The 20,482-nt window shown below is 37.3% G+C and overlaps 1 protein-coding gene and 1 pseudogene across 6 annotated transcripts in view; one reads left to right on the top strand and one right to left on the bottom strand.

Moving 5' to 3' along the window:
- The first annotated feature begins 5,349 nt into the window (after positions 1 to 5,349).
- The window catches only part of GREB1L (growth regulation by estrogen in breast cancer 1 like), a 225,124-nt gene continuing 209,991 nt past the window's right edge, over positions 5,350 to 20,482 (top strand). For 5 of the 6 annotated variants that reach the window (XM_023530829.1, XM_023530825.1, XM_023530828.1 and 2 more), the window contains exon 1: positions 5,350 to 5,519. The gene's annotated coding sequence lies outside the window, so the exon portion shown is untranslated. Of the gene's footprint in view, positions 5,520 to 5,546; positions 5,567 to 20,482 lie in introns of those variants that run through there. The other variant, XM_023530824.1, reaches the window with a different exon arrangement.
- LOC111739931 lies at positions 11,153 to 11,271 on the bottom strand (annotated as a pseudogene).

Below are 20,482 nucleotides of genomic sequence, written 5' to 3'. Positions count from 1 at the left end.
TCCCTAGTGACTAATTATGCTGAGCACCTTTTTGTGTGATTATTGGCCATTGTATATCCTGGGGGCGGATATATTCTATTCCATTGATCCATATGGATCAATTCTATTCCACTGATCCATTGGGGAGAAAAGACTATTCGAATCTTTTGTCCATTTTTCATTTGGATTATTTGTCTTAATTATTGAATTGTAAGAGTTCTTTATATATTCTGGATAATCCTTATCAGATATATGACTTACAAAAATTTTCTCCTATACTGTAAGTTGTCTTTTCATGTTTTGGATACTGTCCTTTGATACACAAAAGTTTTTAATTTCATGAATCAGTATATCTAGCTTTACCTTTGTTGCTTGTGCTTTTGGTGTCATGTTAAACCATTGCCTAATCCAGTGTCAAACAACTCTATAAAAAATTTTATTGTTTCAGCTCTCTATTACAGTAGTTCCTCCCTTATCCACGATTTTGCTTTCCATGGTCTCTGTTACCTGTAGTCAACCAAAGTCTGAAAAAATTAAATGGAAAATTCCAGAAGTAAACAATTCTAAAATTTAAATTGTGCACCATTCTGAGTAGTGTGATAAAATCTCAAGCTATTCTGCTCTGTCCTGCCTGGCATGTGAATCATCCCTTTGTCCAGTGTATGCATGCTGTATACATTCCCCACCTGTTAGTCACTTAGTAGCCATCTCAGTTATCGGATTGACTATCAGAGTATCACAGTGCTTATGTTCAAGTAACCTGTATTTTACTTAATAATGGCCCCAAAGCCATTCACATAACCTTTATTACAGTATATAGTTATAATTGTTCTATTTAATTATAAGTTGCTGTTAATCTCTTACTGAGGCGGGGTGGGGCAGGGTGCAGGTTTGGTACTATCCGTGGTTTCAGGCATTCACCAGGAGTCTTGGAACATATATCCTGCAGATAAGGGGGGGCTACTATATATCTAAGATCCATATTGAATTAATTTTTGTATCTGCTGTAAGGTGGATGTCCAAACTCATTCTTTTGTATGTGGGTATCTAGTTGTCCCAGCACTATTTCTTGAAAAGTAAATTCTTTCTCCATTGTATTGTTTTGACACCCATGTTAAAAATCAATTGACTATAGATGCATTGGTTTATTTCTGGACTGTTAATTCTATTCCATTGATCCATATGTCTATCTTTATGCTAGTACCACGCTGTCTTGATTACTGTAGCTTTGTTATGAGGCTTGAAATTGGGAAGTGCAGTCTTCTGACTTTCTTATTTTTTTAATAAGTTATTTTGGCTATTCTGAGTCCCTAGAATTTCCATATGAATTATAGGGTCAGTTTGTCAATTTCTGAGGGGGGAAAAAAAAGCAGCTGGAATTTTGATAGGTATCGTACTGAATCTGTTGATCAATTTGGGGAGTATTGCCACTTTAACGTTAAGTCATCAACTCCAACAACATAGATGTATTTCCATTTATTTAGATTTTCTTTAATTTCTCTCAACATTTTGAAGTATAAAAATATCTATACTATAAACTTGATATAATCATATTAATATATAATATCTATTCTAAAACATCCAGTGTTTAAAAATTGGATCTCTTGGATCTATTTTAAAATTTCTTTTATCCTTCCTTTCATAATTTCTATTTATCTTTTTGCTCTGCACTCTGGATGGACTCTTTGGTCTTATAATTTGTGAAGTCAGTTTTTAACAATATCTTTTTTTATTAACTGCTTCTAGTCTTTCAAGTTAAATGTTCATGTGTTTTTAAATTTCCAAGGATATTCTGGTTCTCAGATTTCTCCGTTTTTATGACAACTGCCCTTGTCACTTTTTAAATATCACTAAGAACATCAACAAGAATTTTTAAAAAGTTTTTTCCTATTTCCTGCATTAACTCCATTTTAGTGATTAATATCTGCTCTAACTTAGCCCTCTTCTTTCAAATAGTGGATTTTCTCTTTATGAGTAGTGATATTTTTATCTGTTCATATTTATAAGTGGAGATCTAGATCATTGAATATTGGTAACTGCCATCCTATCTGAATTAGAGAAACCACTGTTCAATTCCCCACAGTGGGTCTGTGGATGGATGTGGTAGGTTGGAGGTTTGTTTTCCCCTCTAGTGAATTGGCTTAGGGGGAAAGTAGTAGCTCCCTGCCTCATAGGAAATAATGGTTGATGGTGCACAGGGTGCTGAGCCACCAAACCTCAAGCCTTAAGTTGAGAGAAAAAGGAATAGGGTGAGGAAGCAAAGAAATAAAGTATCTGAAACTAAGTCCAGGAAAAGAACTTTGGGTGTGACAATCAGCACAGGAAACTCAAAGGAAGCAAATAAATATGAAGTCTACTAAGTGTCTGAAGGGATTTCATGGCCAAACCAGCCCCAAGCCTGGCCTTTAAAAACCTTTAACTGTAAAAGAACTCTCAGGACCCCAAACTTATACCAGCAGGAAATGGGCTGTGAAAACTGTGAAGTCTCCAAGGAGGGCTTACTTCCCAGTGCCGCTTCAAATGTGGCCATGAAGAATAATGAACAAGGAAGAGCCTTCCAGGGTTGGAGCCAAGGGCCACAGAAATTTATGCAAAAGAATGCTTATCCTTGAAAGCAGAACAAAGATGTAATCATAGAATTTCCCCCATTGCTGAGGAGAGGATAGTCACAATAACTACTCAGAATAATACTATTCTATTATTTATAAGGACCCTGACTGCTATGAGTCTCACATTTTCCACTGAACTTGGATTCTAATGCAGGGTATCGATGGAGAAGCACTTAGAAATCATTATGGGGAAGAGTGGAGGGATTTGTAGACAATGGTAGCATTTAACATTTTACAGTGTGCTAGGCAAAATGCATTGTCTCAATTTCACATAGCTACTCCCTGAGGTATGTACTGTTATGAAATTCTACAGATGAGAGTCGAGTAACTTGGTCAGGGATATATAATAGGTAAGTCTTGAAGTCAGGATTCAAAACTATGGGGCTTAACTCCAGAGTGTTCATTCTTATCCCTATCATATTTTATAATCACAGAAGTCTATTGGGCATTTTGAGTGATATGTAAACCCTGAAGGGGAGACAAGACATATACACAAATTTAGGGCAAGGAAATGTATTATCTAAAAAAGGAGACATCAAAATGTTTTCAATATGCTGGAATATAGATTACCATCACTAACTTTTAACCTTCTTAGGGACTTGTCTTGTTTACTGATGAATCACCAGTTCCCACTACACCATCTGGCTCACAGTAGGTGCTCAATAAATATTTGTAGGATGAATAAAGAATGAATACCAGAGTCCTGTAATATTAGTCTAAGGTCCTTGAGCAACTGTGCCAAATTCTGCCTTCACATCTCCAGAGTCTAGTGAGGTTTGCACTCAACAAATGGTCCTTGAGCTAAACTGAGAGAAAACCGAACTGTGGTTTTAAGGCTGTTCATTGTTCCTAGTTTCCTTAACTTTAAAATGGAAGGTGACACCTTCTCTAACTCTACAGACCTTGTGAAGGATTGGATTTTTCAAAAAATTCTCACCTGCTTTAACCTCTTGTGAGCTTAGTTTATATTCACTAGGTGAACTTGAAATCTTAGGTTTCTGCTTCTTTCCACCATATATGTCCAGTTCTTGTGGTGAGTTTGCTGACAATGGATTCCTTTTTTATATGTTGAATTGTACTACTAATTGTCTACACCTTTCTATGTCGTAGTTATTGAAAAACCATATTGATTTCATTTACTAATAAGCCTGTATTGTGGGCAAGATCCAAAACTGGGAATTCAGTTGCGACAGAGAAAGCCATGTTTCCTGCCCTTGTGGCACATAAAAGTGTTTGTGTGTTTTTAAAGACTGGAAATAGGGATTTAATTGTCAAACAAAACAAAACAAAAAATATTTCTGCTCCTTATCCCCAAAAGGAACAAAGCGATTAAAAAAAAAAAATAGCAGCAGAGCATGTCGTCCCAGGGGAAGATGAAGACAATCTAAACCACAAACAAGTCTCTACTTTTTGCTAGTTACTACTAAACTATGCCTTCAGTTATTTTTCGGAGATTCTAGCCAGACTTGCAGTCAATTCCCTTCCACCAAAAGAGAAAAGGGGGCGAGGGGCGGGGGAAGCAGTTTGGTTCTTAAAAAACAGGCAAGACAAGCAAACAAAACGTACTTAGAGACCATGGGATATCGATTTTAGCCGAAGCTGTCTTTAAACTATAATTGACAAAGATATTTTAACTGTAACAATAGAATGATAACCAACCCACCGGGGACTGGGCGCCGGCGTAGCTTCCTCACTTTCAAGAACATGCTGAGCTACCTGAGACTCTACTAGCCCCAAAGGCACTAAAATTACGTCAACTTTTCTTTACCTAAACTCTTCCACCACACCCAGCATGGAGATGCTTCTTCTAGATTGTGGGCAATCCAGTAAAGGAATCTAGTTGCCTATCTCCCGCAACAATGAGAGTTTAAAAAAACGGAGCTACAGCTCTAATAACAAAACCCATCAGCTATGAAAAGTGGAGCTAAATCTGTCACTATTGAGCCGCAGCATTACTCGAGAATGTTTGATCCTGCAGCACCCTTCAACATGCAGAGTCCCCTGGAAGTGGCTGCCCTTGGGGCGCAGTATCCCTTTTGGTCCGGGAGGCTAGAGACGAACAACCATGGAGAGCCGGCAGCCTCCCTGGCGGGTCCGCGAGCGGGAGGGCGTACTCATCCAGGAGGAGCAAAAGTTGGCTTTGGCCCGGAGTTCCGGGGTTGTTCGGTGTTGTCCGCGTCCTGCCCCCGCGCTACGCTCTTCATGCAAAAGGCCAGGGAGTTTTGACCCACCGTTGCCCAGGCCGAGTTCACGCTTATGGTCCTTAGCCGCCGTCCTCTGGACAGAAAGCAATTGCGTAATGAAGCGAGAGTGCTCTGAATGAACGCAGAATCTGCGAGAAAAATTTTCTTGGCTGCGCGTGTCGGCCGCACTGGGAGGCAATCCTCTTTCCAGAAGACCCCCTCCACAGCACCACCCTCTACACCCCACAGTGGCCACACCCATCATTTGTGCCAGGGAGTTTGGAAATGGAGGCGTGAAAACAGTGGACTGAAGGCGCCACTCTATGGGTGGGGGGTGTCCTGGGAGAGGGTGGGTAGGACAATGTGCGCCCACGACAGTCAAGGTGGGGAAGGGAGCCCCAAAGGCCACTCGCGGAGGCTGCAGGAGGCCGAGAGGCCAGGCGCGGGGCGCGGGGGGAAAGAAGGGGTGCGGGGGTACGCGGAGATTCTGGGGAAACGGGAGGGGCAGCACCTGAGGAATCCGCCTCCGGCCGCGGCGGCCGCCGCCTCGCTCCGCCCCGGGGAACTGAGCGCGCGGCCAACGCGCCTGCCAGAGAGACGCCAGCCACCGGCGGCGCTAGCACCTCGGAGGAGGGCGGCCCGAGCGAGCGGAGCGCAGCACTGGGACCCTGACTGGGGGTGGGGAGACGAGCCCCGGCCAAGGCGAGGGCCACCCCCTGGTCCTGCCCTCACGCCACGCCAGGGCCAGGTGAGCGGCTGCGGGACTCTGGAGCGCGAGCGCGGGGAGGCGGGGAGGTGAGAGGTCGCGAGCCGGGCGCGAGCGCACGCCTCTGCCCGGCAGGAGCTCCCCTTTGGCGGGCTGTGGACACCCTGCCTGCGCCGGGAAGCGCTGCGGCGGACTTTTTCTGGAGAGCAAGGAAGGCGGAGCGGGGATGGGAGCGCCAGCGTGTTTGTGTGGCGAGGGCCGGCGCCGGTGCCAGCCCAGATCCGAACCCGTTCTCCGCACTGCCTCGCGTCAGCCCCCTGAGGGGACCCAGCCCGTGCGGTCGGCGCTCGGAGGCCGAAGGCCTGTCACCCCGAGCTCTCCTCACCGCCTTTGTGGCGGGAGCGCGGAAGCCCGAGCGTGGGGTGAAGGAGGCTGCGGCGCGCGGGAGCGCGGAGGCGGCGGGCGGCGCGGCACCGACCGGTCTTTTGGGGGCGGAGGGGTAGCGAGCGAGTGGGGGCGACTGGGCACAGGTAAGGAGGCGCGGAGGTGACTCCGACGGAATGGAGAGAGCTCAGCTGGAGAAAGTCGAGAGCTTCAAGTGGTGGCTGGGCGTTTGCTCAGCGTCCCTGGGTTTCTTTCCTCCACACCAAATGTCACTTCTTCACGAGCGCACTCGCGTGGCTTCGGCCGTCATTCCCATATTTCGGTGAGTGGCTGAGGGACACTCTTATTCTGACTGAGACACAAAGGGTTGTGTTGACAGCTGACCCTGACAAAGTAGACAGCGAGGTGAGTGAGGTGTGTGCCCTGGCTGGGCGAGGTTGTGATGATGAAGCGGTTTGCTAAAGTCAGTCAATGCCCTCAGCCTCTCTTCCGAGCTCCATTAAAAGAAATCATCTGTATAGATTGCGTTCGTGGGGTTTCTCAGTTTAATTGAGTCCATGTAAGGTCCAGAACACCGTTCATGTGCCCGGGAACAGCTGCTGCCTCCATCTGAGGCGGACGCATCCTGGAGAAACTCTCAGACATGCTCCTTTCCTTTATGGCCGTGACTGTTACAAGGTCCTATGCTGGCCCTCTGTCCGGCTGAGAAGATAGAAACCAAATTTTAATTTCCATTTTTTCACACCTTTAGAGTCTCCTTCCCCTTTGAGACGGGGAAATCCTGGTTAAATCTCTTTTTAAAACATAACCATTTAAATGTGGGGAAGAGCTTTTCCACAGGAAGGTTTTGAATTAAAGGGCCCCATAAAAACCTCTCATTACTCTATATTTTCTTATACTTTATATCCTGAAATTCTGCTTCGAATTTTGTGACTGTATTGGTTCTTTTTCTTTCGGAATATTTGTGTGGTTTTACAAACTGGAATACTGAAGACTTATTTAAAAGAAAAAAAATTAAAAATAATTGTATTAATGAAGATATTTAGTAATAGAATTATACACAAGTAGGCATGTGTTTAAAGGGAATTTTTTCACTAATGTATATTGAACAGTAATATGCATAGGGTAGAATTTTCAAATTGTGTAAAGTAAGCCCACCTCATACTCCCAATGCCCTAGTCCCCCTCCTCAGAGGCAAACAGTGTTGTCAATTTCTTATATATCCCTTTTATTAAAATAGAATTACTGTGGAAATGAAAGAAGAAAGGAACTGCATAGAAGAATGAACTATATATCAGTGGTGATGGCTGTTAATTTGATATCCATTCACGATGACATTACAACCTTTTATTTGGCCTAAGGCAGACATTTATTACATTTGAAAATCAATTAGAGTGCTAAAAATCTTAGAACAAGTATTTAGTAGAAAGCAGAACTATTAAACTATTATTCCCCCTCCCCCATCACCAGTGTCTGTACACTTGGTTTTTATAATCTTTGTTGAATTTATCCTCCATTTTAGAACTCTTTATGAAGTAGAGAATGAGAGCCATAGTTAATCTGTCAAGTGCAGTGTATATCTAAAGACATTAAAATGACATATGTATACTTCTTCTAACATGACAACATAAAAATTTTAATGGTAAGGCTGGAATATGAAGGCCAAGTTTAAGACATTTGTTCACATCTCTTAGTTCCAGGCCTGGATATGCTCTAGCTAAATGAAGTTGCTTTCTTAGAAATGCTTTTGTTTCCTCCTCAGATGAAAGAATTGAACTACTGGGCTTTTAAGGGTCCTTCTAACTCCAGAATTCTGTGATTAAAATAGTAGTTTCTATAGGTGTTCTAAGATAGGCTAAGGATAACTGAGTTAGACCTGTGGGTTTGAGACAGTGGAGTGACAAAATAAATTCCTGAATGGTAGTTTCATAAAGAGGAAGTTAGAAATGTTTAAACTACATTCCTGCTCTTACGAGATTGATATCTTGGAGAACAGCTACTTTCTCACAAAATGTTCGTGTTACTGAGAGAGGCCAAACCCTGGGCTGAATGGATCTCTATGCATCACCTTGTAAGGCTAAGTAGAGTGAATTTTCTTCACAGTTCATGGTGCCATTTTTAAGGAAATTATTCTTACCAAACTCTTAACTTTTCAATAAAATAGTAATAAAGTTTATTTACCTACTTCCAAGGGGCTAGTAATTCTCAAAAGTATTTAGAATATAAATATTCCTTATAGCTATTTTAATTACTTATAAGTATTCATTTAGAGATCATGTTCTTAGTAGGAAAATTTTCTAATCTCTAAAACACCTGCAACCTCTGGGCTAATGATTCCTGGATGGGCACAGGGAGCTAAGGAGTCATTTGCAAGGTTATTGCAGTTAGAGGAATTAGCTAATTTTAGTCACTATAATCTCAGTTAAGGGATTTCAAAAGTACACTGTAAATGGTGATTGCAAAAATCACTGATTTAAGATCTCATACTTTATAGCTTCAAAATCACTGATAAAAAGTGTTATGTGATTATTTTGAGTAAGACAAATTATAGTGAAGTTTTAAGAATTGTTATTGGGATGATAGGAATATGAACTAGAATAGATTTGTAAGGGTGCTTAGAAAAATCTTGATTGACAAAACTGACAGAAACAAAAGAAAATTAAGTACAAGTAGTGAAATTCCTCTAAAACGGAATAGTTTTTATTTTTTCCAGCTTTCTTAGTCTTGCCATCTGAATATATATTTTTACAGATATCTTATATTACAGATACATTTTTACTTTGATATTTCATAAACTCTTATAATTTACTTCCTGTTATTTGTAATTAGTTTATCATACCATAATTTACTTAGCCGTTCCTCTGTTTGGAGATTTAAAAAATACATAATGATCATCCTCATGATTGTAACTTTCTTCTTCTTTTAAAAATCCCTTAGGATTGTTTACCTAGCCAGTCAGTATAGTTTAATTGTAAATGTCTGGGCTCTAAAATTAAAAATCCAGGGTGCAAAACAGCTCCATCACTTATTGGCAATATTGGGCAAGTAACTTGTTTTCTCAGAGCTTTCTAATCTGTAAAATGGGAATAGTAATAGCTCTCTACAAAATTGTTAAGGTGAAAACCAATAACATGAAAACACATGAATGTTAGCTCTTATTTTTATTAGGAAATTTCCCAATTTCTGGTAATTTCTAAATTACTTTCTCAAAGGATTATATAAATTTATATTTCATTAACGTGTGTGCTTATGTTATTTTAAAACTTTTTATTATTGTGACTGATTTGATCAGTGTAAAATTGTATCCCTTTGTTTTAATTTGTATTTCTTTGGTCTTCTACAAAGTGAGAGGAAGTTTTTCAGCACTATTGCTACAGTTTTCTACATGGAGTGGTGGAAGCTTCATCACCTCAGTCATTGTCAACTAGACTGTAAGATGGACATGGGGATAGGTCAACCCAAAACCAAATTCCTTAGTAGGTTCTTTCAAATTAATTGTAGTTATCTTGTATTCTAAGTCTTTAGTAATTTTTATTACTTTTTAATCTTAGAAAAGCAGCTGTTAAGATTAATAATATATATATCAGTTCTCTTTGAGTGAAAAAGCAACTCTTTTTTTTTCTTGAAGGTCTGATTTATAATTAGTGTCATTGTAATCACAATTTGGCGGATTTTACTAGGAATGCTTCTCAAAACTTGGAAAATATCAGAGAAAGTTTCATGATTCCTAATCATGTTATCTTTTGGCTAAAAGTGGATAATGAAGTTATGCCCCCTGACTTGAGTTCTTATATAGTCAAGGTAATTTAGACTACACAAAAGCATGCCCTTGTAAGTTCTGGAGTTCCAGCAGCCCTGATATTTCTGGCAAACACACACCCAACATGGATAACAGCAGCTCTTTGTGCTGCTGAGCCCCAGGAGGGCTCCCTATTGTGTACTCTTCCTTCCCTCCCATTCTTGACTGACTGGCGATAGCAACTCCTCCAAGTCCAGATGTGAAGCTCCCACAGTGATTTGTCTCTCCTACCCAGCTCTATATTTACCCCTACAGCCACCTCTTCAGCATATTTGCTTTCATCCTGTCTATGTTATAGAGAATTCACTCACTATCTTTTCAAGGTTGTGGTTTCAAATTTTATTTTTAACTTTTTTCTGTGCTCAGTGAGTGTCTTAACAGTCCCTACAGTAGAGACCAGAGGCATGATTAGCATAGATTAACATGTAATCAGCACTCGATAAATGTTTGTTGCCGTGACCTGAATCTTGTATGGTCTTCTCTGTTCTGAGCATGGTTCTGCTTTTATGGTACCAGTCTGGAGAAGCAAGTTCCAGTTGTGTCCTGGATTGCTGCGTTTGACTATATTACAAAGGTTAGGAGTTAGGAAACCTGTTTGTTCTGGGTCTTTTAGCTTCTTGTGTGTTTAGGGGTGATTCTTAACTCCTGCACTGTACATTTCTTCTGTAAAATGAGATGAACAATTACTGCTCTAATTATCAATCTTCTTTCTGCACAGGATTGTTGTGACGATAAAGTGAAATAATGTGGACATTTTTTGGAAAAAAAGAGTGTACAGATTTATAGTATGTTGTCAAAATTACACATTATCACTACATTTCCAGGACTGTCCATATCCTTGAGAAAAATCTCATCTCATTGTGGAGCTACGCTTGGAGCTTGGGGTTAGATGAAAATTCTTGGTGCCCAACCCAACCTATTTAATCAGAAACTGGGATTGAGGCCTACTGATCTCCATTTTAACAACCCTCTGATGCTAAAACCACTTCTCTAGGGGTTAGGAAATGTCAACCACTAGAAAACTGTTCTTCTGTTGGTTAAACGTTACTTATAAAATAGTCTAGAAATATCATAACAGCACTTTTGATACTAAATATGAAAGGAAAGGTAATTATTATTATTAGATGCTGTTTGCCTTTTAATCTCTCAAAATTTATTTCAGAGCAGGAATTGTAAATTCAGGTGCTTGTAGGGGCCAAACAGGTAATCTGAGTTAGTGAAGCAGGAACCCTGTAAAATAAGTTCTGGTGAACAAGAAAATCTGAAGCTGGCAGAATTTCTCAGACTCCACTGATTTTGCCCTGTGGTACTGTGGGTCACTGTTGCAAGATCATTTGTTTTTTCATTTGGAGCTGGAAATTTTTATTTTTATTTTTATTTTTTTTAACATTTTAATTTAATTTAATTTAATTTTTTAGGTGAGGCAACCCTTGGTTGACCTCACAGATTGCAAGGACCTCGTCAGTTTAAAATCCCTTATTTTTTATTTTTACACCTACAGCACCTGATCTTCCTAGGTGGTCTCCCATCCAAGTACTAACCAGGCCCGACCCTGCTTAGCTTCCAAGATCAAACAGGGTCGGGCTTGTTCGGGGTGGCATGGCTGTAGACTGAAATTTGTGTTTTTATATGAATTTGAATGTCAGCAATAAATTTAAAAGAAAAGGTACGGATTCAACAAAACAAATCTGAAGCCAGTTAATTTCCAACCTCTCATTTAACTAACATGGGTGAGTATTTGCATTTAAATGAGTGTGACAGATGAAACTACCTGTTCAACATTGTTAATAAAGAAAATTATGTGAAAACCACAGACATTTTCAACTTTCAGACTATAAAGTTTCAGTAGATTGATAGATAGTATCTAGTGTTGGCAATGGGATAAAGAAGTGGTTGTTATACACTACAGAGTGAAGGTAAATTACAATTGTTCTGGAGAGCAATTTGTTATCATTTATTAATACTTTAAATGTTTCCACCTGTCCTGTTCAGTACAGTAGTCCCTTGCCACGTGTGGCCATTTAAATTTAAATTAATTAACATATAAAACTAAAGATTCAGTTTCTCAGTTGTATTAGTCACATTTCAAGTACTCAATAGCTGTGTGTGGCTAGTGGCTACCATATTGGTCTGTGAAGATGCAGAACATATCCATCGTTGGAGGAGGTTCTGTTGGACAATGCTGGTCTAAACTCTGACTCGGAAATTTCCCTCCTAGAAATTTGTTAGAAATAATTAGACATATGCACAAAGACATATAATAAAAACACCTGAAACATTATTTATGAGTGAAGACTTAGAAACTGAATATCATGTTTTTATTAAAAACTAGGTTTCAGTAAATATCCATAATAAACTTTTAAGTGAAAACATCCTTATTGTAGAATCATTTTATTTATTTGAGTAAATAGCTTAGGTACATAGAGATTAGGGGAACAACTTACTCTCTGACAAATACATATAACAAAACTTTCTCTTTTAGCCTACAACTGATCTCATATAGTAGAATAGGTTGCCTTTCACTAAAAAACTAACAGGCACTTGACAGCTCTCAAAGCTACATCAGTATCATCTGGATTTCTTTTAGAAATTCAGAATCTCAGGCCTCCAAACTGACTGAATCAGATCTCTGGCAGGGCCCAGGAATCTATATATTAAACTCTCCAGTTATTGGCTATATCTGCCTCCCATCACTGAATCGCTCAAGCTTCATTTGTTTTATCTTGGTGAAGTGATATCTCCTTGAACTCTGTCCAGATACTGTTCTAGGTGCTTTAGATGCTACAGTAAAGAAAACTAACAAATATTCCTGTCATTATGAGAGTCAATAAGCAAAAGCAAATAAGTAAAATATGTTGTATTTTAGACAGTGAGAAGTGCTAGAGAGGACAGTGAAACAGCAAGGGAAATTAGAAAGTGGAATGAGATTCTCTACCAGGTGTCACTGAGGAGTAACACCTGAGTGAAGACCTGTGGGCTGCCAAGGGACTGAACTGTTGGAAGTTTAGGGGAAGAACATTCTTGACTGTTTTGAGGGGGGTCACAAGGAGGCCAATGCCACAGCTAAAGAGGAGAGGCAAGTGACGGAGTGAGTGGGGGATTAGGTCAGAGAGGTAATCTAGATCTTTTGACTTCAAAATTCTTTGTTCTTTCTAGTATACCACACTCCTCGAATTCTTTGGTTAATCAGTTTGTAAAGAGGTCAGACATCCCTAAATTCACTGTTTTTCAGTGTGATCTGTCAACACCTGCCTTATTCGCCTGGGGTGCTTGTTAAATGAGGATTATTGGTCTCGACCTGCTGAATAGTTTCTGGGGTAGGACCCTGGAATGTGCATTTTAACAATCTTCTCAGGTGATTTTTATGGACACAAAAGTCTTAGAACCACTCTTTACATTTATTATTCTGTAAATTTAGTTTTTCTAGAGCAGATGTGCCTAAAATTGTCATCACTGAGTATGGAGGTCACGATGTGAAGAGAAGATATAATTAGTGTAATGTCTTATTTATTCCCTGCATTTTAAGTTGATTAAATTGGCACTACTTATAGTAAGTTTATGTATATATCTCTTGGAGTAGTCAGGGAACTATAACACTATCACCATAATTCTTACCCATATCGGAGGACTGGGAACTTTTTCACTTGAGGGTTCTGTCTCCCACCTCATCTGGTCTGTTTTGTCTTTTGGAAAGGACAACTTTAAATTTATTTAATTTTTTTCATCATGTTTTCTTTTATTCTTCTCTCGTTTCTTTTCTTCCTCTTCTTGAAATCTAACTATCCTAAGTTAAACACCCTTAACTTTTTGGTGGCCATTCTTTTATGCATCTCTGCGCAGATTTATATATATTTACTAACACTATAATTTTACCTAATGGGATCATATGTTTTATTTTTAAAAACTGTGGTCATGTCTTTTAAACAATTCAGGGAGCCTAAATTTTCTCTTTATCCTCCCATTTCACCCCAACAGTGTGGTCAATCTGCTGTTTATTTTGTTACAACTTTTTCCCCCAAGTTCAGGTAGCCTTATATATATTTTGTATATTTCCAGCTTCTTATACGTATGCATACTATCATATATATGATTTTTTTTGTTTTTCATGTAATAATAAGTACAAGGGATATAACTATGTCAACTTGTATAGCTCTCATTTATCCTTTTTAATGACTACATGATAGTCTGTAGTATACATATTCCACAGTTAAATAACTATTACTTTATTGAAGGGCATTTATTTTAACTAACCAAGAAAACAGCTATATATTAAAAGACAGATTATGTAATTTAAAAACATTTTTGTAAATCAAAAAAGAACCATAAACAAATACCATAGACAAATGATAGATTGGAAAAAATCTCTACATATGCAGATAAAAGATTATCATTTCTGGTGTATAAGGAACTCCTAACAAAATGATATAAAATATTTTATAAAACAATTTTTAAATATTTTATAAAGAATATCACTAGGTCATTCACAGAAGCACAATTCCAAATGGTCAATAAGTATGAAAAATGCTTAGCTTTATTAGTTGTTTGAAAAGGCAAGTTAGAAATAATAAACGATCACTTGACACCTACTTGATATTAATGTAGAACTTCTATGCATTAAAATTTTAAGAACTAGTGTGTTTATTCTCTATGCAGAGACCGTTTTTTGAAAGTTATATTAAAGTTACAAAACATAATTATTTCCAGGGTTTCCGGTTTGCTCAGAGAATTTCAAGGACGTCGACTTATTCCTGTTTAGACTCAGCTTATATGACAAAGGGTGAGAACAGAGATTAGAAAATTTCGATATCAGTTGTATGACTTTTTTTTTATTCAATAGGGTTTGCTTCCATTTGAAAACAGACTTACATTTTAGAGCTGTAGATCATCTACCCTGAGAGGAAAACAATGCACTGCCACAGGGTTTACTTGACTTCCCAAGGTCACCTGGCTCGTCTTTCATGCTTTCTGGTTTATCATGTTCATCAGTGTCTTCTAAACACCTTTACTTGCAGCTAATATAGAGAAATCATATTTTGATAATTTTTCTATTTTCAAAAAAGTATTGCATATACAAGATTTAGGGAAACTACATTCTGTAATTTGTTTAGACTTTAAGTAGACATAATAACATGAGAACAGTATAAAAAATCAGAGGAGAAACATCATTTACAATCCTACTACCCTTACAAAATGAGCTTTTTCCTCAATTAATGCTTCAAGTATTTATCTATATGCATTAATGGTTTCACATACTAGTAATATTGCTCTAATTTTCCCAAAATCTTTTGGAAGTTTTGACTTTTAGGCCTTTTAAGGAAACTGGTCTGCTTAACACTACCTTTCCTTTCTTCTGACCTGTTTTTTATACGTATCGCATTTAAGCCTTGAGCATTGTTTCAGTCAGTCTCCAACTTTAATCAAATGCCTTCGATGGCTACTTTAACATTCCTAGAAGTTGTTGCTCTAAATGTTAGTATCCTGGTCTAATGCTGTCAGTTGCATGGAACAGAACCAAAAACTGAAGATGTTAAACTAATGAATTCCTTACATCCTCAAAATGTCTGAGGAGGAAAGGGGCAGGACAATTCCTAGGTTAATTTAAATGCTTGATGATGTTATCAAGGACCCAAGTTCTTTTGGTCTTTCTCTACCATCCTTAGTTTGTTGGCATTTGTCTTTCATCTGTCTTGTCTCTTCATTATCCCAGCATGTCAGCAGCACTCTCACGCCTCATACAGCTTTAACTAGAGTCAGAAAAGTTCTTTTTATTTAGGCTAAACACTTTTTAAAGAGGTTACCGACATATGTGGATGTCCCAAATCTCATTGGCCAGAATTTACCACATGGTGTAAGCCAGTCTCAGACAAGGAAAATGGAAATACCATGAGTGGTGGAGAAAAATCAAAGTCCACTTTCTGAGGTGAGCATGCAAAAGCTCTGGGGTTGTTAATATTGAAGAAGAGAAGAAAATGGCTTGATTAGGCAACAACCAGCAATGTGTGCCGTGAAATCCAGTTTCCTCACTTCCCTTCAGGGCTCTTCATAATCTGACCTGATGATAATCTAATACAAAACCTCTTTTCTAGACAAGCCAATCAGTTGTCTCTCCTGTCTATAAATCCTGCTCGTGTGCATTTCCATGTATGGCTTGGCTCATGTGTCTCTTCAAAATCTCTCTATTCTCTAGAGCTGGCTGTGGCTATTTAAATAGAAATTAATTAAAATTAAATAAAATTAAAAATTCAGTTCCTGAGGTGTACTAATTGCATTTCGAGAACTTAATGGCCACATGTGTCTAGTATTGTGCAAACATAGAATATTTCCACCATTGCAGAAAGTTTTGTTGGACAGTACTGCTCTAGAACTCCTTGCAAATTATACTATTATTTACCACAATGTTCGCCAAACTATGGGCCTCCTACATTAGAATCAGCTGGAAATACTGTTCAAATGCAGATTTTGAGCCCTAGGAGTAAGCCCCAGGCCACTTTCATGCCCAATAAAGTTGAAGAACCACTACTTCAAGGTCTAGTTTAGTTTATTTCCTTTATAGAAATATACTAAATACTGGAGTTTTTCATTAATTTCCTCCCACCCTACACTTATATAGCATTCATAGTTTATGTATCATATTTGTAGAATTTCATTATAGGCATTTATATTCTCTAATTATTTCAGAAAGCATTTTTTCCCCTGAATATTAGAGTGTAAGACCCTTGAAAGAAAGTATTATGGCATTTTATAGTCAGCATTTTCCAAAATGTCTAATAGAATGCTGGGTACATAGTAAATACAAAGTACTGACTGATTAATTATATTCAATAGAATTTGACAGTCCGCAGTCTATTTAGTTGGCAATTCTTTTAAAAATCAAAATACTGTCTGCAAAATTGGGCATGGATAATGGATGACAAGGTATTTCCACAATATTCTTTCTTAATTTCATTTCTTGAAAACAAACCTGAAAATTCTGGTGAGATTTTTAACAAATAGTATATGAAGATGTTCCCTATAAAGTTTAGATTTGCAGCATTTAAAAAATATATCTATTTTAAAAGTGCTCTGATCTCTCGATTTGATTGTCTTGTGGAACATAAACTAATCAAACCTCTGGCACTATAGCTGATAGAGAAACCCCTTGTTGCAACCGAACTTGCCACATGAATAAAGATTTACCTCCAGGTAGCTGTTCTACCTACTTTAGATTATTTAATAATCACCTGAGAATTGTTGTAGCAGGAGGTTAAGGTTTTAGCATAGTAGAGCATGGCTAGACCTAAATCTTCACAAGTTGGAGCTTAGTGAAGGATCAAGATAGACTAATAATTTTCTAGTAATAGTAGTAGTTATGTTACTAGTTAGTAATGGTAGTATGAGCAGCAGCCTCTCACTTAGGACTAATGTAAGAAATGTTTCTCTTATATTCTCTTTTGCGTCATTTCACAGATTGTATCATTCTGTGGATTGATATGAAAACATCTACGTTCTCTGTTAGGCTGATTACCTTATACAAAATCAGTCTAATTTATTTTTTGAGAAATAAAATATTGAACAAATAACTATTTTCCTCTGAGACTCTTGATGTATTTTTGACTCCAAGACAGTTGATTAATAATTTGATTTTAGAATAGCCACATTTCTGAAATAATGGATCAATGTACCAAGAATACATCTAGTACAAAATAGACCCTCAGGAAATGTTAGTTCTTTTTCCTCATCAGACTTGCTGAATAACAGTTTTCAGACTCCATTAGAGAATAGCAATTAGAATTAAACTTTTTGCCTCTCAACTAATATTATCATGTTTCTTTTTTTTCCCTAGAAAAGTTAGGCCATGTAAAAATCACCTTTTATTCCTTTGTTTGTATAAGTGGAACAATCATATTAGGTGTGATATTTTCATAGTATTCTTGGTCAAAATATGAATAAGGAATTGTTTAATATTGGTAGGTATTAAACAGACCATCTACCAAACTACTGAAGCTCTCTTGGAGGCTGGAAGTGTAGTGTCTGGGTTATGGTATTTCAGATATTCTAAATGCTTGAGGTTTTTTGCCATCATAAAGACTCCTGAGTCAGTGGTATGCCTTATCTCAACTTCTGCCTCCAGAGCAAAACAATGATGGAACAGTGTAATAATACATGGCAAAGTTGCATATCTGGAATTTCAGAGAGAGAGAGAGGATATTTATGTCAGACTGCGTGTATGCACAAAACTTAGCCTTTAATAAAAAAAGAAAAATCCATAAAGGTCTTTATGACTCATATACGCTTCTCTGCTTTGTTCTTTCCTGCTATTTAATTATTTTATAGCAAGAATAATTTAATACAGTAACTTAATAAAAGTTAATGTATGCTACTTTAGGCATTGTACACATACTCATTTCTAATTCTCACAACAGCTTTGTAAAGTAGGCATTATAATTCTCATTTTTACAGCTAAGAAAACTAAGGCTTAGAAAAGTTTCAGTAAATTTCATAAGAACCCATAGGTAGTAAGTGAAAAGTTAGAGTTCAAACATAGGGGCTGGCTGAGTCCGAAGCCTTTGTTCTTTCCTCTGTGTCATACTCTTGGGTAAATGTCTTGTGACTGAACTAGATTGCAAGATCTGAATGTCAGGAATTGTATCTTATTTTTTATATTATCTAGAAAAACCACTGTGGCAAATGTTGCTACTCTCGTTGTACGTGGTGTAGATAGGCGCTGAGGGGAATATAAATTCTTTCAGAGTATCAGGGGATCATTTAGTACCTTGTTCTTGGGAAACTAACTGTACCAAGGCTATATTTGGTTAGTAAGGGATATAATAGGGCTCAAGTCTTGGATTTACGCACCAAACTTGAATGAAATCTCCATGACTGGAAGTGCTTTGTCTTTTTTTTTTCACTATATCTCCACACCTAGAACGAGCACATAGTTGCCCTTCAATAAATACTTTTCAATATTTGAAAGAATGACCTCTGTGGGGACCTATTAGCTTTCTTCCATGCCTGTGGAATCCATCCTTAACCCGGGCCAAACTTCTTTCAGATCTAAGCCACTGACTGCAAGGGAGCCGAGAGAAGGGAGGGTAGATGGAACAACATAAGGTTATCACCTCTACTGGAAATGATGTAAGATGAGGCCCAGACCCTTCAGAAGCTAGGTCAGTAGCTTTTGATAAAGAATACTAACAAGAAAAAATAAATCCAAAAACGATTCTGTGGCAGAGATGAAAGGGAATACATTTTATTTTCTCTTCTTTTTGAGTTTTACAAAATGATAATGTCATGTAATTCTTCATGCATGTTAAGGTTATCATTAGATTTACTTACATACAAATTTATTTCCATAATTTAGATAATATGGGATTTAAATTTGCTAATATCTTATTTAATAAAAAATAATTGAAAGCCAAATATTTCCAGGATAATACTACATAGTGGATTAGAATCATAGAAATGGTAATTTGGAAAAAGTGTTCTGAAAAATGTGACAAATTTCTTGTACTATATAAATGTTACAATTCGTTTCATTCATTAGATTTAAATTGATAAGACTTTCAAAATCAAAACATTGTGGGCTTACTGTAGATACTGTTACATGAGATTACCAGACATCTGTAGAGTGTTTACACAGGGAAGCTAAAGTTCATGTATTACAAACAGATACCATAATTCTATCTTAAAGTTTGTGTTTAACTTGTACTGATTTTTTTTAAGGCTTTGATGTAATAATTGATCACAGCAATTATAATATCAACCTCATCTCAGTTTTCATTCAGATAAAAAGTAATTACTGCATCAAAAACACTTTCTTCTTCCTTAGACATTTTTCTTTTCATAATTTTCCTACTGAGCAAGAAGTTTATATCCAGTGGGGATAATAGAGTTCTCCACTGGGTGGAAAATTAACAATAAAAGTCAACTTAATAAGTTTTTATCAAGTACCTATAATTGGAATGGTGCCGTGGAGAAAAACAAAGGAAAATAACTATCTCTGACCTTGGTAAAGTCTATGATCTAGTTAAAACACAGTTTCGTGGCTCGTGATTGTAGCTTTAGATCTAATTTTATTTAAACTGTGTTCCTCAAATCATTATTAAATGTGGTAAAAGATTAATACAAATAACATGTATAGGAGTCATTTGTTCTGTTACCAAATAACAAAATTATAAAAGAATTCAATTGAACCAATATCTAATGGAGATTTAATGTCCATTTCATTTTTTAAACTAGAAAATGTTTTTAACTTTGTTCATGAAGCATTGAATGTAAAATTTGAAACAGTACATATAATGTTAAGGAAATTATGTTATGAGCCTTAAGTTGATTAGTGACACTTCATGTACATTGAAGTATCTATAAATAAAACCAAAACTGTGGCACGTATATTTTGAGAGGGGCGTATAAATTTGATCACAATTCAACGTAAATTCTCCCACTTTTTTTTGTCTTAGAGCAGAAACTAATTTTAGTAAGTAAACTTTTAAGCTATTCTTTGTGTAGTAAATTTAAAGTATGAGAAAATATCATTTAGACAAAATGAGTGAAAGCTTATTTTGATCTTCGGTTCGTTTAAAGCACATTTATAGTCATATGAAATTACTTAATACATTACTATTTTACTAGTGAATATAGATTATGTTGAGAAATAATAAATATTTAAAGCATAGAGTGTAAAGCATTTTTTTAAAGCATTTTCTTATAAATGCAGTTTGTAGACATTTGGATTCTCATCAGTTTTTCATCAGTGAAAGCTATGCACACTCCAATTTGGCCCTTGATGTTTCTTATTACGTACAGTAATAAAACTAATAGATTCAGTGCCATATTTATCATA

The sequence above is a fragment of the Pteropus vampyrus genome, unplaced genomic scaffold (genome assembly GCF_000151845.1).
Source record: "Pteropus vampyrus isolate Shadow unplaced genomic scaffold, Pvam_2.0 Scaffold55, whole genome shotgun sequence".
In the NCBI taxonomy this organism is placed as follows: Eukaryota; Metazoa; Chordata; class Mammalia; order Chiroptera; family Pteropodidae; genus Pteropus; species Pteropus vampyrus.
Note: the sequence above shows the minus strand (reverse complement) of the source record. Positions and strands in the feature narration are given on the sequence as shown.